Source organism: Bos indicus x Bos taurus, chromosome 3 (assembly GCF_003369695.1).
Source record: "Bos indicus x Bos taurus breed Angus x Brahman F1 hybrid chromosome 3, Bos_hybrid_MaternalHap_v2.0, whole genome shotgun sequence".
In the NCBI taxonomy this organism is placed as follows: domain Eukaryota; kingdom Metazoa; phylum Chordata; class Mammalia; order Artiodactyla; family Bovidae; genus Bos; species Bos indicus x Bos taurus.
Genome location: NC_040078.1, coordinates 88323959 through 88339295, shown reverse-complemented (window position 1 = coordinate 88339295; position 15337 = coordinate 88323959). Strand labels below are relative to the sequence as shown.

The 15337-nt window shown below is 42.6% G+C and overlaps 1 protein-coding gene across 4 annotated transcripts in view; it reads right to left on the bottom strand.

Moving 5' to 3' along the window:
• The window catches only part of DAB1 (DAB1, reelin adaptor protein), a 1342273-nt gene that overhangs the window by 937117 nt on the left and 389819 nt on the right, over positions 1-15337 (bottom strand). For all 4 annotated transcript variants that reach the window (XM_027537117.1, XM_027537115.1, XM_027537119.1 and 1 more), the window contains exon 2: positions 12198-12360. The gene's annotated coding sequence lies outside the window, so the exon portion shown is untranslated. The remainder of the gene's footprint in view (positions 1-12197; positions 12361-15337) is intronic.

Here is a 15337-nt window from a genome sequence, read left to right as displayed (position 1 = left end):
AGTCAGGAGAATAAACACACACATGGACAGCTGGGCATGGAGTCATAGGCTGTCACAGAGGGGTGTGTCCAGTGTTGCTGGAGCATGGAGGAAGTGCAGACCGATTCCTTGCTAGTGGGAGTGTGGGTGAGGAGATGATTGTGGCAGTTCCTCAGAGGAGGGGTGTTGGAACTTGGTGTTTAGAAAGAAATTCCCTGGTGGCTCAGATGGTAAAGAATCTGCCTGCAATGCAGGAGACCCAGGTTCAATCCCTGGCTCAGGAAAATCCCATAGAGAAAGGAATGGCTACCCACTCCAATATTCTTACCTGGAGAATTCCATGAACAGAGGAGCCCAGCACAGTCCATGGGATCTCAAAGAGCCAGACATAACTAACACTTTTCACTTTCAAGGAGAAATGTGAGATAGGAAATGTAAAAAGGGAACTTGAGGCAGAGGGAAAAAGACTGAGCTAAAGCTCAGTGATTATGTTTGGATGGTTTCCAACGAGGAAATAGTTTCTGGGAGATGGGGCTGGAGTGGGTATTTGAAAAACCAGGAAGCAAGAGCTGGTAAGATATAAGCCTAGAAAGGTATCTAAGGCCAGATTATGGAGGCTCTTAGATGTGAGGCACATAAAGAGGCAGGAGAAATTGATAAGAAAAAACCTCTAATATAAATTGATTCATCAATAAAGAGGCATAGAAATATAGATACATGGATATAGTTATAGATATGTATATGCATACAGCTATTGCTGACTGTCCCTATTTCTTTTTATCTGTCTGCTTGTCTTCTGCCTTATTTTCCTTTTTCCAAAAATAAGTAGGATGAGAGCATGGTCTGCTTGCTCTTTGTTCACCACTGTAGTCATAGCATTTAGCACAGTAATGTGGTAAGCATTTGACAAACTCTTGTTGAATGGATGAATGAATGAACTATAATCACTATATTTGATATTTATGAAATGATTAAATTCACAACAAACTATGGAAAATTCTTCAAGAGATGGTTTTTCCAATAGTCATGTATGGGTGTGAGAGTTGGACTATAAAGAAATCTGAGGGCCAAAGAATTGATGCTTTGGAACTGTTGGAGAAGACTCTTGAGAGTCCCTTGGACTGCAAGGAGATCCAGCCAGTCCATCTTAAAGGAGATCAGTCCTGAGTGTTCATTGCAAGGACTGATGTTGAAGCTGAAACTCCAATACTTTGGCCACCTGATGCAAAGAACTGACTCATTTGAAAAGATCCTGATGCTGGAAAAGATTGAAGGTGGGATGAGAAGGGGATGACAGAGGATGAGATGGTTGGATGGCATCACCAACTGGATGGACAGGAATTTGAGCAAGCTCTGGGAGTTGGTGATGGACAGGGAGGCCTGGCATGCTGCAGTCCATGGGGTTGCAAAGAGTTGGACATGACTGAGCGACTGAATGGAAATGATTAAATAAACATATGTCATGACTAAGGAGGAAAGTGGGTGGTTTCACAAAGCAGGTGACACAATCTTGGCATGGTTGATGAGTACAACTTAGCTCTGCAGAAATGGAGTATTTGAGAAACACATGTACAGAGATCAATGGTCACTGTCCACGCAGCATACAGTGTGGTAGTGAAGAACATGGATTCTAGGGCCAGAGTTCAAGTGCTAGTTCTGCCATTTAAGAGCTGGGAGCCCTAGGGCATGTTCCTTAACTTTCTGGGTCTCTGTTTCCTCATCTATAAAATGGGGATAATAAGAGTACTTAAGTTATAGGATTATTGTGAAGATATAGGTACTCACTACCACAATGCTGGGCAATATAATAAGCTCTAAATAAATATTAACAATTACTAATTGTATCACTGGTGAGACCTGAATGCAATCAGCAGAACAAACACTCCAGAGTCCTATTACACACAAATCAGTTCTTTCTTCAGATATTATAACTGAACAGTCTACATGAAGTCTCTTTGACATAAATCTCTTTGGTACAGATGAAGACCAGACAGCTTGGGAGTCATTTCTGAAAGGATGACTAAAAGACTATAAATAAAAAGAAATGAGAGAAAAAAGAACATATTGAATGCCAGGCTTCAGAAAGAATTGTTGCAAGATACTAATGAGCAGAGAGATCTGGGAGAAACCATGTCAAAGCTTTCTGAGAGAGTGTGTGAACAATACCTGGGGAATGCCAAAGAGAGAGATGATAAAGGAGAGATGACAGCTCCCTGCAGGCCTGGACCAAGTGCGACACAGAATAAGCAACAAGGCCAATGGAAAGCAGTGTGTCTTGTTAAGTTCCTTTGAGAGGCTTTAAATCAGCAGTGGCTTCCTGGCAGGGTGAGGCAGGGCTCCAACCATTACAGGTTACCCAGAAGCCACCAGAGAAAAATGGAGAAGGAAAGCCTTGAAGAATGAGCGTGGTCCCTGATGTGATGTGGTTACCATAGAGACCACTCTCCATGGTAGCCAGGAAGGGCAGTGCCTGTCCTCAGAACAGTTAACAAGCTATTAGACCAAACATGAAGATGCCAGCAGGTGAGTAGAATGAAGCCGCTCTATCACAGCTGTCTGTTTGCTAAGATCAAACATGGGAAGAAACGGCCGTAAATCAGCCCAGCCACTGCAGCCATTGAGTCAAGTTCGGGGGAATGCAACAGAATTTCTAACCTGTGAGTCAAAACCCAGGGACCATGTCCCAGAGGTACACGCTCACAAGAGTGATGCTCTAGATTCCCCAGACTGACTTGACGATCCAAACAAGATCAAAACAAAAGAAAACAAAGTGGCAACAGCAATGAACAGAAAGAAAGTAACTAAGAATGTGGGAAAGACTAGCTGAGAAAATTAAGAAAGGCAATGAACAGAGGGAGATTTCACACTGTTTTGCCCAACATTCAGTCAGGGCAGAAAATATAAGCTGGCTTTGCAGCAAGCAGGAATATATTCTCAGTGCAAGATGGCAGAACTGGAATTTGAAACTGAGTCTCAGAACAGGCACTTTGGAACTACTGGGCTATGCTTCTTCAGGAAAGTGTCCAAAGGAGCTCATGGGCAACTACCGCTTTGATGTATGATCACCTCTCTAAACACAGAAGATAATGTAGCAGGATGAGGGCTTCACTGTGTGGTGAGACCTGTCCTGTAAAGTGGGGCAAGGCCCCTTGGGTCCACTCTGCCTTCTATGAGGATATCTATCTGCACAGGTGGCAGCTCAGGACCCAAGGTCCTTATGTCTTGTTCTTGACGCCCTGGAGCCCACCTCGGCTTTCCCTCACACCTGAACTATGTTTAAAACATCACACCTCCCTGTCTTGACTCATACTATTTCCTCAGCGCTAAAGGTCCTTTGGGCTTCCCTGGTGGCTTAGATGGTAAAGCATCTGCCTGCAATGTGAGAGACCCGAGTTCGATCCCTATGTTGGGAAGATCCCCTAGAGAAGGATAATGGCACCCCACTCCAATACTCTTGCCTGGAAAATCCCATGGACGGAGGGGCCTGGTAGGCAACAGTCCATGGGGTCGCAAAGAGTCAGACACGACTAAGCGACTTCACTTTCACTTTCACAAAGGCCCTTTACACCCTTTTCCATTTCTTGTTCAGTCACTAAGTCATGTCTGACTCTTTGCAATCCCATGAACTGTAGCATGCCAGGTTCCTCTGTCCTCCACCGTCTCCCAGAGTTTGCTCAAGAGGGCTGTTTCATTTACTAACTCACTCACTCACTCATTTATTCACTCATTCCTTCACTCACTCATTCATTCATTCAATCAAAAAGAGTTAAGTACGTACCAAGTACACAGGATGCTTCTGATTCCTTCCTCATTACTTCTACATACTCTGCACTTATATCTAACAAAACACAAACACTCTGCCAGGTGTGTTTATTGATGTGTCTGTTGAGCTCATTAGATTTTAGATTCCTTGAAGGCACATTGGGTCTTGCTCACAGTCTAGTGAAGTTTCTAGAATCGAGCATGTAGCAAGTGCTCAATAAATACTTATTAAAGGATGAATAAAAGAGTAAATGACTGAATTGCTTTTCTAATTCTCTCCAGGTTGCCATATTCTGAAGGGAATTCTCCAAGCCATCAAGTTGGCCTGGGATGAAATGTTTTTGTGCACATTACTTAATAAAAAGGGCTCTGGGTCAATTGAAAAATTTAAAGTCAATATGAAATTGATCCTCATCAGCACTTTCTTCTCCAAACATATAGACAAAAGGACATTTCTGAAACATATGTATTAGTGTTGCATTTTCTGCTCCAAAGACTCAGTGATTGTTGTCACCTTGAAGTCCAGCCCTCATTAATTTATGGGGCACCCAGCATAATCAGCAACAGGCTTCTTGGTAGGATAAATCAGAGACAAGTCTAGAATTTGGGGGAATCACTAAGCTGCCAACAGCACAATTTCCTTTCATGCTTTTTTATCTTAGAAGTCACTGAGCACCATTTAAATTAAGCTGAAGACCTTTAGGGTCTTCCCTAGTGACTCATTTGGTAAAGAATCTGCCTGCAATGCAGGAGATCCAGGTTCAATCCCCAGGTCAGGAAGATCCCTTGGAGAAGGGAATGGCTACCCACTCCAGTATTCCAGCCTGGACAATTCCATGGACAGAGGAAAGACCTTTAGGCTGACTTTCAAAGACATTCTAAGGTAATCAGCAAACAGGTCCTCTTCAACTATTCAAGGAAAATAATACATCTCAGAAATTCCCATCCCATCTTTGCTCAGTATAGTAACCATATAAATGAAGATGTGCCGAGAAGGGAGGAAAAGCAGTCAGTAGAGGATTAAAACAAAACTCTTCCTCCTGGAGGAAGCACAATGCAATGACAGAGCCAGAGGTACCACATGTGACAAATGCTTGGGAACAGTATCTGGCACATAGGTGTCTCCATCACTTGAGAAGCTGGATGCAATGATCCACTTAGACTCCAGTGTTCTTGCCTGAAGAAGTCCATGGACAGAGGAACCTGGTGGGCTACAGTCCATGAGGTTGCAAAGAGTTGGATACAACTGAACAGCTAACACTTGCACTTTTCAGACAGAATTGGGAAAATGATTCAGGACCTCTAGGTTAAGCAACAGAGATGCTGATATGGACTGCATGCTTGTGTCAACCCAGAATTGATAATGTTGAAATCCTAAGTGATTGGGATTTAGGAGGGGAGGCCTTTGGGAGGTAATTAGGTCATGAGGAAGGAGTCCTCATGAATGGGATGAGAGCCCTTAAAAGGAGAGACAGGACACCTGGCTTCCTCTCTCCGCCAGGGGAGGATGCAAGGAAAGAGCTGCCATTTGCCAACCAAGAAATGGGCCCTCAGACACTGGATCTGCTGGCACATTGATCTTCGGCAGACTTCCCAGCCTGCAGAACTGTGAGGAAGAGATATTTGTTGTTTGAGCCACCTGATCTACAGTGCTTTTGTAGCACCAGCTTGAACTAAGATGAAGGTGAAGTCAGAGCTTCCCATGTTGACTCTCATCTCCTTTGGTTCTGTAGGATGGCGCAGTATCATAGCCTGAGTGCCCCCTTACCAGAATCATCTGGCGAGCACTGATAATGTCTTATATTGTTTCATTCAGGACACCTCACCTCTCCTCTAGCTGAGATGCAGGATGGCAATGTAGTGGGCCATGATTTTCTGAATGCCAAGCTGTACATGCAGAGAAAAAACAGGGGAGACTTCCCAGCATGAATATCCCCAAATTTCAGATAAGGGTCATAGCAGTAGAGACTCCACCAGACTTGGGCTCCAGATTGTCCTGATAATGGTTCTGTGGAAGTAGGGATGGTGGTAGGGAACAAGGGCTGGACAGGATTATGAAAAGCTTCAATAAGGAAGGGGCTTTATCTCAAAGTGTGTCTTTGAACTTGGTGGGAGGTGCCAGGCTTTAGCTTCCATGGTATTTCAGATAATCTACCCCAAGTTTCTGTGAACCAGGCTGGACCCTGTCTCTTCTGTTTCTCCAGATGTAGAAAACATCACAGCTAATAAAAGGTGTTGATCAATACTGTCAGTGACACTGTACTGTATTTCATCCTTATCTTGTTTTCTAGTTATTCAAACGAGTGTGTTTATAGGTCCAACTGTTAAAGCACCTCTTATTTTAACCCTAAGCCCTACCTGGCATATGTGTGTGTGTATGTATATATATATAATATTTGTTGTAGATAATATTTCAAAATATGGTCACAGTAACTGTTCAGCAATACTGTTAAAAAAATATAGTATTATTTCCATTCTAAAAATGAGGTTCAGAGTGGTTAAGATGCATGCCAAAAGCCACATAGCTAGTAAGCAAGAGAGCCAGGACTTGAACTCACTGCCCTAATTCTAAATTTTTAAATCAGTGCAGTTTTCCCATTTTGAATATAAGTTAGAGTTGAGGTTTATGCTCTCTAGCCCAGTTGTGGTCCCCCTAGTTTGTAGAAATCCTGATCTTCATGATGTCTTCTGGCTCTCTGGATTTGACACAGTGCTAGGACTTGCCTTGCACATGCTCTCAGCCTCTTCCCTCCTGAGACACTTGAGATAATTCTCCCGTACATGAGTCAGTCCTGATCCAAAGCCATTCCTCTTTTCAGTTTAATTTTTTAATGATTTACTTTTCAAAGTTCATAAAAGTGATACACAATCATAATATCAGATTTAGAAGAAAAAATATAAATAGTGAAATAAAAGTCTTCCTTATCCCATGACACAGGGAAATTCACTCCCAATATCTTAATGCCTTGTCTTCAGCCTTTTTTGGGGTCAACATCTACACATCTAGAGATATGCTTGCAACAATTTGGAATAATGCTGTACATAAAGTCCTGAAGCTTATCTTCATGTCCACATGCCATTAAGAACAATAAAAAATTCTTTAGAATATATTTAATGACTACATTATTTATATGTGAAAACTTCGGTGAACCATTTTCCTCCTTTTTGGAAATTTTGGTTGTTTGCTCTCTATCAAAACTACAAGTAATTGGAAAGAAAGTTGTTTGCTCATGTACCTTTGTAATTTCTGTTTTTAGGATAGAATATTAGAGGAGGAACTCAAGTCAAAAGCTAGGAGTCATTTTAGTCCCTTCTGGGCAATTGATATTAATTACATTCTCACCAGTACAGTTCCATTCTACAATGGAAGATCATTTTTCCTGGAAGCTTCCCTCAAAGTGGTAATAAAGGATAATCTTTTAGGTAACCCTGCACTTGCTTGCGGAGAAGGCAATGGCACCCCACTCCAGTATTCTTGCCTGGAAAATCCCATGTCTGGAGGAGCCTGGAGGGCTGCAGTCCATGGGGTCGCTAAGAGTCGGACATGACTGAGCGACTTCACTTTCACTTTTTACTTTCATGCATTGGAGAAGGAGATGGCAACCCACTCCAGCATTCTTGCTTGGAGAATCCCAGGGACGGGGGAGCCTGGTGGGCTGCCGTCTATGGGGTCGCACAGAGTTGGACACTACTGAAGAGACTTAGCAGCAGCAGCATGTGCTTGAGTAGGAACCGAGTTTAAGGGATAGCAACACAAAACTCTGCTTACCTAGGCTGGGAAGTATTGTGGTTAACACAGCTAGCATTACTTATCCTAACTAATCCACAGGGAGTGTCTGATTTACTCAGTGATCTCCAAATCAAAAAGCCTCAGCTGGTTCTATGTATATAGCCACGAGTCCGCCTCTGACCAGCATGCTTTATATGAAGGCATGGGTGATCTGTAGCCCCTAGCATCCAACCTAGTGTTCAGCATATTGTAAAACTTACCTGCATGTGGTTTTATGTGTGTTTATGGAATGAATGAAACCATACAAGAGCTTTATGATTCCAAGTGGCTGACATGTAAACAAGGTGTACTCTGCCAAGTGAAGTGACTCATCATCTGGCCTCTGACCCCTATGAAAGTGCTTCACCCCCAGAAGAAGCCCATTCAGCTACTCAGGGCACTTGTACACTGCCTGCCCACAAGAAAGCCCGATGCTGTGGACCGCCCTTCTGAACAAAGGCTTTTGGCAGAGGAAGTGGTATTTCCCAACACAGTCGTTTCTCCTCTCCTGCTGATGCTAATTACAGTTTGCTGAATGTAAATTGGGGAAACATCTCGCCCACCCAAAGGAGTTCCAGAGATGGGCTGTGGTCTTCACAGTAACCTGGGAGCAGAAATCTCTCCTTCCTAAGTCTTGTATCCTTTTTCCTTCCCACCACAACACAGACAGGTAAACACAGAGAAGCGACAAAGTGAGTTTGGACTTGTGAATCATCCCAACCTCAGGGCCTTTCTCTTGGTCCTGGCTGTGATGTGAAGCTGGGGGTATGAAATGGAGGCATGAGGAAGACACTACCTGGCTGGCAGAGATGCTACATGTGTGTGGGGCTACTGGGGCAGTCTGGCAACACAGTTATACAATTAATTATACTGAAAAAAGAAACTCAAACTTCTTTGAAAGGCCCCTGCCCATGGGACCACCATATTGCCATTTTGCCACACAATCATTCCTTTTTTCTGCTTTAGCATCACTTGTTGAATTTCAACCTCTATTAAAATCCTTCTCCTTCTTTCAGGGCATTATCAAGGGTTACCACCTCAAGGCAGCCGTCCCTGGCTGTGTACTAGTCATAGCCGTACGAACACATTCAACTTTCCTCAGTGTTATCATAACACATTGTTTGGGCCTCTTTTATACTATTTTGGGGGTCTGTGCATCTATTGTCAAGTCTGGAAAACAAGGCTGATGGGTTTCTAAGGTCTTTTCAAGCTTTTCTTTTCAAAATTGTATTTTTTGCATTCTTAGGAATAATCAAATGCTTAAAAAAAAACCAAAAACAATATAGTATAGTGGTAGGATTGTGCTTTGGCACTATGGCTTCCCTGATAGCTCAGTTGGTAAAGAATCTTCCTGCAGTGCAGGAGACACTGGTTTGACTCCTGGGTCAGGAAAATCCACTAGAGAAGGGACAGGCTACCCACTCCAGTATTCTTGGGCTTCCCTGGTGGCTCAGTTGGTAAAGAATCCACCCACAATGCAGGAGACCTGGGTTTGATCCCTGAGTTGGGAAGATCCCCTGGAGAAGGGAAAGGCTACCCACTCCAGTATTCTGGCCTGGAGAATTATATGGATTGTATAGTCCATAGGGTTGCAAAGAGACAGACACGACCGAATGACTTTCACTTCAGCACTATGAGAACTGAATTGGAGCATCAATTGAGTTGCTTCTAGCTGAATGGCCTGGGCAAGACTTATCATGTCTTTGGGCCTCAGTTCTCCCATCTGTAAAATGGCAATAATGCTGATGTGATATCACAAGACTGTAGAATAGAGTAAATCGGGCTGTGCATGTGAAAGTATTTTGTAAATAAATAGTGAAATATAGTGTTGATAATACTTATTTCAAGAAAAAGCCCTGAGTGATTCTCTCCCTAAAGAAACTACACCACTGCTGGATTAAACATCTTAAAACCTAACACCTCTGATTCTCAGAATCATGCCCAGTAATCCACACTATCTCTCTGTCTGCAGAACAAAGATTCTTCATTACAAACCCACAGGAACCTTAACAGTCACAGTCTGAACAACTCTGTGTACCCTCTTGCAGATCCTACTTTGTGTTACACGTTTGCCAGGTTTTTGCCACATAAACAGAGTAAAGAATTAGAGAGGCTAATTAATTTAGGGTCAAGTCATAGATTTGCAAGTGAATATCTGTGTGATCCTGTGAAAACTGCTTTACTTTCTGAATCTTCGTTTCCTTGTCTATAAATCAGCTCTGATAGCACTCACTATAAGGAACTGTTGCGAAAGTGACCAAGTGACATCTCTGTTAAAGTGCGCAGACAGGGCACCCAGCACACAGCAGGCACTGAACAAAGACCAGTCCCTTTCTCCTTTTCTCTCCCTTTGCGCACCAAGATTCTAGAATTCCACAATATGAAATATTCATCCACACAGATGCGGGGTAGACAATGGGTGGTCTCTAGGGGAGTGATGTCAGAGAAAGATTTTACCAGAAACTCCATTTCAGTATCACCATCAGGGTCCTGCTTGAGCCTGTCACCCACTGGGCTCATCACCAGAGTGAGCATTTAATTTTTTTTTTTTCACAAAAGAGTATTCTCAATGATGCATGTGATAAATACGCTGGCTTTAAACCTTTTAGAAATATTAAAGGTTTCACAGCTCAATGTTTGACAGACTTGATTAATCCCTTCCACACAGATATATTCAGGAGGATAGCTGTAGTTGGGTTTTAAAGCTCCAAGAGTGTTTTCTGATAAAGGTAAAGAAAAGCTAAAGCACTTTTAAAGACAGAGAGGTTCGTGTGCTACACAGAATAGACAAAGACTATGAAGACCCAGAATTCAGAGGAGGATGGAGAGGCGGAAGCCAGGGTCCATCCAGGGAATCGTGCTTTAAAAATTTTCTCCCTAGGAGGAATTTTCCAATGAAAAGCACACATCCTGCCTGACCAAAGGCCGTTTGTCTGAGAGTTTTCTTCTCCGTTGGGTTCCAAAATGAATGATGTGGGAGGGGGGAGGGGGCAGGGCAGACAAAGGGCAGAAGAAACTTCAGAGGTGAGTAAAATGGAATTGACCACTGCCCCCTATCATAGTCCTGGACCATTCAACAGCCTCCTGCTCATTCTTCCAGTCACCAAGGCTGTTTCTTGCACCGACCTCCCCAATTCCCAAATGCACTCTGAGCGCCTCAAAAGAACAAGAAATATTTTTGGATATTTTCCCCCTCAGCAACTACCTTAGTTTTGTATATAATCAGTGCCTAATAAACAGTGCCTAATAAACATCATAAAAATCTAAAAAAAAAAAAAAATCCTTGAGGAAATGCTGGCAAACACCCCTACTTAAGAATGATGCTTTAAAAAATTACTATCAGATTCCATGTCCTTCTGATTTCCATCATACAAAAAAGACTGAGTTTAGAAACTAAACCATGGAGGTTTCCAAATAAAGCCTCAGTAGACAGATACCGATAGAGTACTACAACCGTGCTACGTGAGCTGGACACAGTTCCCAGCTCAACCAACATGGCCTGGGGTAAAAGAGACTTGTCATCATTGTGGGAGGTGCTTTGATTGAAGGATATATGGGAAAGCAGAGGGGACAAAGGAAGCTATATCAGACACAGCATCTTTGTTCATGGGAGATGTTTAAAAAAGCTTTGAGAATGAGTGATGCGCTCTTAAGCTGAAGTTTGAAGGACATCACAAAAGGGGAAAGTATACTTCTCTGTGTTCATGTACATCGTTTTGATCTGTGAACTTCCAATTAAACTCCAAATGGAACACTTGCTCTGCTAATCAACCTTCCCCACAAAATTTCAAAATGTCAGCCCACCCTGCCCCTAGGTTTTTTTGGACACTCAAGTCAATCTTCAACCCTGACCCCTATTTTATTTTTATGGAAGCATTTTCCCAACAGAAATACCAACATATTTGCCACAAGATATTATGGGGGGCAAAGGTGTAATTCAATTATGTGACTTAATCAATTCAAATGGCTGATGTATAAGGATCTCAGGATGCCATCCAGCTTTCAACTCAAGGCGAATAATTGTTCCATAATTTCTTAATTCTCCCGCAAGACAGTTTAAATTAAAGGATGTCAATTTGCAAAGCCAGACTGCATTGTATTCTTAAATTGGGCCTGAAATAGCCACAAGATGAAGGGTAATAAGGCAGAGAGCAGAGCCCAGGGTGCCTGGTGCTGTGCAAAATTGTTTAATACGGTCAGACCCTTTAATCTTCATATCTACTGATGCAGAAAGCAGCATATTTCTGTCACTTATGATAAGAAACATTACTTTTTAAATTCCTTGGTGAGGCCCGCAGATCTTCTAGACAGCCAAGATAGCAGGAATCTCTATTTCTGTGTGTGTGAACATTTCTTTTTTTCCCTTAAATTGGTTTTATTCTAATTCATTTAGTCTCCAGTCTGAGTTAGAGACAAGTAACCCTGAATGGAACCACACAGGAGGAGAACAAAGGCTTCTGCCTTCCAGTCCTCAGATGGGACTGGCTACCGGCTCCTTGAATAAGTCAGTGATTAAACAAATAATGAACCTGAGGGCATTCACGATAGGACAGTCAGTCAATTCCAGAAAGGGAGAGAATTGGAACACCATCTAAGAGAAACAAAATCCTGCTCCAAAGTGAAGGGTGCAGTGCGGGAAGCGGATACTTTAAACTCTTTTCCTGGAAGAGTCAAGTATTTTACTCACACGTGTCCTAGGAAAAGGCTGGGCCAATGTGTCCAGGCTGGGTCGGGGTGCTGCTAGGGAAATGTAGACCCCAGAATCTGGATGGAAGGAATTGGATGCTGTTTTCCCAAGATTGCCAGAGCCACGAATCAGGAATCGTCATGGAGAGAAGCCAAGGACATCGCTGTAATGAAAGAAGTATATGTCAATTTGGAAAGCAAACCAATTAGGAGGAAGGAGGACAGAGTTTGGAGTTAATGGTCACAGTGGTGTTTAAAGTAAGTGGGTCAGGATGAAGCATCATCTAAAGTGTATGTGCTACATGTAGGTGGGCCGGGGGCACAGGGATCCAGAAGAATTGTGCTGGACTAAACCAAAGGGCATTTATCAGTGTCTCTGTGCCTCATGTTGTGTCAGACATGACACAAGTGGTCTTGTTGTTGTGTTGTGTTCAGTTGCTCAGTTTTGTCCAACTCTTTGTGGCCCCATGGCCACATGTGGCTACTGGAGGGCTATAGTCCCTGGGATTTTCCAGGCAAGAATACTGGAGTGGGTTGCCATTTCCTTCTCCAGGGCATCTTCCCAACCCAGGGATCAAACCCACATCTCCTGCGTTGGCAGGTGGATTCTTTACTGCTGAGCCACCTGGGAAGCCCCCAGATAATGTCGTGGATACATGGGTACAAACAAAGCATAATGCATTCACCAATCTGTATTCTAAAAATTTGGACTAGGTTATACGCAGGCTAAAATTCAATAGGTACAAATTCTACATTTCTCACTTGTATGAATCTATCTCTAGGATATTTGCCTAGAATATTAGGAATTTATCTCTAGGATAAATGCCTATAAGTAGAATTACTGGGCAAAAAAAGATGCTTATAAATTGTGATAGACATTCTCAAATTACCATATACAATAACTATGCAGTTCTACACTCTCTTCAGCGATGTATGAAATCACAACTTTCTCATGTCCTCCCCAACAAAGCTGGTCACACTATTTTGGGGGAGAGACACAAGATATAAGGCATAATAATTACAATAATAGGAATTCCCTGGTGGCTCATACAGTAAAGAATTCATCTCCATTGCAGGAGACTCAGGTTCTATCCCTGGGTCGGGAAGATCTCCTGGAGGAGGGAATGACTACCCACTCCAGTATTCTTGCCTGGAGAATTCTATGGACAGAGGAGCCTGACAGGCTACAGTCCATGGGGTTGCAAAGAGTTGGACAAGACTGAGCTACTAACACTCATTCACTTTCAACACAATGATAATGCTACTATTTAATGAACAATTGTAGCATTTTAAGCCCAGCTTTAGTCTTTATATGGAATAATCCATTTATTTGTAGTAGTAACCCACTGACATAGAAACCATTAGTATTGTCATTAAATAGATAAGGAAACAAACTTAGGGAGCATAAGAATCTTATTCTTGACCACAGCTATGAAGGGTGGGACTGGGGTTCTAGCCCTGGTACCTGGCATTTCTTCAATACCAAAAATATTAGCTCTTATTCTAGGATGTGGGGTGTTATCTATGGTACTTATTGTAACAGGTACACACAGATAGGAAACCAGCGGGAGGGTGTGTGTCTAGGGAATCAGGGAGACCAATTCTTTCCATCTCAATAGAAGTATACACAGGCTATTAAGTGGGAAAATATTGGGAACAACATGATATATTTTTGTTTTTCCCCCTGCTTTTTTCACTAGGAAAATTATTTTTTCAACATTCATGATATGTAGAAAGGTCAGAGCTACAAAAATGAAAGGATGGTGTGGTTGAAGAAGCATGGTGCTGAAAGTAACATAGACCTGGGTTCAAGTTCAAGTTCTACTACTTTTAAGATGGATGATAGTAAGGCAAATTATTATATAACTTACTTCTCTGAACCTCATTTTCTTCAAATGAAAACACTGAGTCTATAATCCCAGGAAAATGTGTATGATGACTAAATAATGTAAAAGATAAACAGTGCCAAACAATTGATAAATATCACTAGTTATAAGCAATTTCTAACTACCTGTTTAATTTTATTCTTCCTGTTTCTCTTTAAAGATCTTCTGCTCTCATCAAATTGGTTTACTCACTTTTCTCAAAATTTACTCACTTTACTCAAAATTCTCAATGATGGAATTTTCCAGTCTGCTTGCACTTCTGCATTCTTTTACTTAAATACATCCTTGTCCCCAAGTCCTATCTATAGGCATTCTACCATGAAGCCATTCAGGTGTGTATCAAATGCTACCAACTCAACAGTGTCTCTTGAATAATAATCCCTGCAATATACTACCCCTAAGGAGTTTAATGGAGAAGGCAATGGCAACCCACTCCAGTACTCTTGCCTGGAAAATCCCATGGACCGAGGAGCCTGGTAGGCTGCAGTCCATGGGGTCGCTAAGAGTTAGACACGACTGAGAGACTTCACTTTCACTTTTCACCTTCATGCATTGGAGGAGGAAATGGCAACCCACTCCAGTGTTCTTGCCTGGAGAATCCCAGGGACGGCAGGGCCTGGTGGGCTGCCGTCTATGGGGTCGCACAGAGTTGAACACGACTGAAGTGACTTAGCAGCAGCAGCAAGGAGTTTAATTCCTAAGTACTATCGAATTCCTGTTTACTGAGCTCCATGACTTTTAGCAAATTAGTCATCATAAAGTGAAGAAGTGAAGTCACTCAGTCGTGTCTGACTCTTTGCGACCCCATGGACTATAGCCTATCAGGCTCCTCCATCCATGGGATTTTTCCAGGCAAGAGTACTGGAGTGGGTTGCCATTGCCTTCTCCAGGGGATCTTCCCTACCCAGGGATTGAACCCAGGTCTCCCGCATTGTGGGCAGACGCTTTATCCTCTAAGCCACCATGGAAGCCCCAAAATGCTATGCTATGTATCAGGCACTGTTCTAAACTCTTTCTATGTCTCACTTAATCCTCTCCACAGGTGATAGGTACTGTTATTATTTCCCCTTAGTCCTGAATGCCAGTCACTATTAAGTGTCTTATCAGCACAGCTGGACTGAAGGGTCTAAAGGGCAAAGAGGCCATGAGCATAATACTTGTAGACTTTGGAGTCAAAGAACATCAGCTCCAGTCTAGGTACTGATCCTACCAGCTGTGTGATGTTTAGCAAATTACCAAATCTCTCCAGGCACTG